Source organism: Molossus molossus, unplaced genomic scaffold (assembly GCF_014108415.1).
Source record: "Molossus molossus isolate mMolMol1 unplaced genomic scaffold, mMolMol1.p scaffold_m16_p_2, whole genome shotgun sequence".
NCBI classification, from domain to species: Eukaryota; Metazoa; Chordata; class Mammalia; order Chiroptera; family Molossidae; genus Molossus; species Molossus molossus.
In genome coordinates this window covers 10,614,622-10,617,778 of record NW_023425355.1, presented here as the reverse complement: position 1 = coordinate 10,617,778, position 3,157 = coordinate 10,614,622, and the positions used below count along the sequence as shown (strand labels likewise).

At 38.7% G+C, this 3,157-nt stretch overlaps 1 pseudogene; it reads left to right on the top strand.

Annotated features, from left to right (window-relative positions):
• Positions 1-2,013: 2,013 nt before the first annotated feature.
• On the top strand, positions 2,014-2,642 carry LOC118636076 (annotated as a pseudogene).
• Positions 2,643-3,157: the final 515 nt, after the last annotated feature.

Sequence of the window (3,157 nt, the reverse complement as noted above, 5' to 3'; positions counted from 1 at the left end):
ACTGCAACCGAGGTACATACCCTTAGCAGTAACCGAACCCAGGTCTCTCTGGACCTCAGGCTAACGGTCTAACCACTGAGCCAAACTGGCCAGGGCTGCTTTTTACTTTTAAAGCTACAATACACCTGGTATTGAATTGTATGTAAAGTTTGAAATATGGATCAAATTTCATTTTTTTCAAGTAGATATCCACATATTCTAGCTCTAAAAATTGGGGGCGTGGGAGAAAGAACAAACTTTTTCCACTGCTTTGTAATACCACTTTTGTCAAAAATAAAGTGATTATACATGCATTGGTACTTGTTTCGGGTACTTTTTTTTCATCTATACATGTCCATCCATATTTTTAATTGAATTTATTGGGGTGACATTGGTTAATAAAACCATACAAGTTTCCAGTGTACAACTCTGTAACACATCATCTGCATAGTCCATCGTTTGCTTACCACCCAAAGTCAAGTCTCTTTCCACAACCATTTATCCTCCCTTTACCCTCTTCCACATTACCCCATTCCCCTTTCCCTCTGGTAATCCCTATAATGTTGTCTATGTCTATAAAGTTTTTTTTTTTCTTAATCTCTTCACCTTTTATACCAAGCCCCCCAACACCCTCCCCTCTGACAGCTGCCAGTCTGTTCTCTATCTATGAGTATGTTTCTCTTTTGTTCATTAGTTTATTTTGTTCATTAGATTCCACATATAAGTGAAATCATATGGTACTTGTCTTTCTTTGGCTTATTTTACTTATCATAATACTCTCCAGGTCCATCCGTGTTGTTGCAAAAGATGAGATTTCCTTCTTTTTTCTGACTGAGTAGTATTCCACTATGTAAATGTACCACAGCTTTTTTATTCACTCATCTACTGGTGGGCACTTGAGTTGCTTCCAAATCTTGGCTATTGTAAATTATGCTACAATGAACATATGGTACATACATTCTTTCAAAACGATGTTTCAGGTTTCTTAGGATATATTCCCAGGAATCCTTGGGTCATGAGGCAGTTTCATTTCTAATTTTTTGAGGTAACTCCATACTGCTTTCAACAGTGGTTTCACCAATCTACGTTCCTACCAACAATGCACGAGGATTCCCTTTTCTCCATATTCTTGACAACACTTTTCATTTATGGATTTATTGATGATAGCCATTCTGACAAGTATGAGGTGATATCTCACTGTGGTTTTTATTTGCATTTCTCTGATGATTAGTGATATCAAACATCTTTTCATATGTTTATGAATGCATTTAAATGCAATAAACCTAAATAAAACAGAAAGCCAGGGAACAATTGACACAGGATTAAGGGTAGGTGAGTCAGGGTAATGAAATAGTGGGAGAAAAATATATGATTAAACGTCAAGTTACTCTCAAGGTCTAAGTTTACTTTTGGGTGTTGGGTTTGTGCATGCTTATTACATTATACAAAATGGTTTATGGAATAAATGGCTCAAAGTAATTCGTGTATGAGACCAATGAAAAGAGTAGGTCATAGAAAATGTTTATGATGAAGCCAATTCTGTGCTTCTAATATCCAAAAATTTTAAAAGTAATTTTTAAATTATAATGAACAATGTTTGCTGTTAACCTAAAAATGTATGAGGCTAGCCTAGCTTGTGTGGCTTAGTGGACTGAGTGTTGTCCCATGGACTGAGAGGTCCTGGTTTGATTCCCGGTCAGGGTACATGCCCGGGTTGCGGGTTTGGTCCCCAGTAGTGGGCATGCAGGAGGCAACCAATTGATGTGTCTCTCTCACATCTGTGTTTCTCCCTCTCTCTCTCCCTCCCTTCCTTCTTTCCACTTTCTCTAAAAATCAATAGAAAAATATCTTCTGGTGAAGATTAACAAAAATATAAAATAGAATAGAATAGAACAGAATAAAATATAATGTCTGCTCTCTCTCATTTCTACTACTCTATTAATCTATAGAGATGCTTAAACCAGGTCTCCTGCTGCTGCCTAAGAATCTGAAAGGATGGAAGGCTAAGTAAGGGGAAAGAGGTGCCTTGTTGTCATGAAGAAGCAGGAGGTCAAGAATGTGGTAAATCCCCTATTTGAGGAAAGATCTAAGAATTTTAGCATTGGACAGGACATCCAGCCCAAATGGGACCTCATCTGCTTTGTCAAATGGCCCTACTACATTAGGCTTCACCTGTAAGGGCTATTCTTTATAAGCATCTGAAAGTGCCTCCTGCCATTAACCAGTTCACCTCGTCCTTGGACCGCCAAACAGCTACTCAACTGGTTAAGCTGGCCCACAAGTACAGAGCAGAAACACAGCAAGAAAAGAAGCAGAGATTGTTGACCCAGGCTGAGACAAAAGGCACCAGCAAAGGTGATGTCCCCACCAAGAGGTCACCTGTCCTTCGAGCAAGGGTTAACACTGTCATCATCTTGGTGGAGAACAAGAAGGCCTAGCTGGTAGTGACTGCACATGATGTGCATCCCATGGAGCTGGTTGTCCTCCTGGTTGCCCTGTGCAGTAAGCTGGGGGTTCTCTATTGCATTATCAAGGGAAAGGTCAGGCTGGGGTGTATAGTCCACAGAAAGACCTGCACCACTGTCATCTTCACGCAGGCTAACTCGGAAGACAAAAGTGCTTTGGTTAAGCTGCTGGAAGCTATCTGGACCAAGTACAACTGATATGGTGAGATCCACTGCCAATGGGGAGGCAATGTCTTGGAACCAAAGTTGGAGGCTTACATTGCCAAGCTGGAAAAGGCAAAGGCTAAACAACTGGCAAGCAAACTGGGCTAAGTATACACTGCTGAGTTTTCTGTACATAGAAGTAATAAAAATTATCCTAAAACCAAACAAGCAAAAGAATTAAAAAAAAGTAGAAAAAAAGAAAAGAAACCTAAATTAGAACCATATTTTCAAAATTATATTTTACAAAACATTAGTTTAGGGTAATGTTGATAAATAATGCATGTGCATATGCACACATATAACACAACCCCCACTGCAGGGTGGGGCAAAAGTCGGTTTGCAGTTGTGAATACACAAAATACAGAATTTGTTCTTGTATTATTATTTATTAATCGTTGTATTATTTTCCATATGAACAACTGTAAACCTACTTTTACTTGTAGTTTTGTTGACATTTGGGAAAGATTGCATACTATGTTTACCTATTGTAAACATGTAATACACTATAG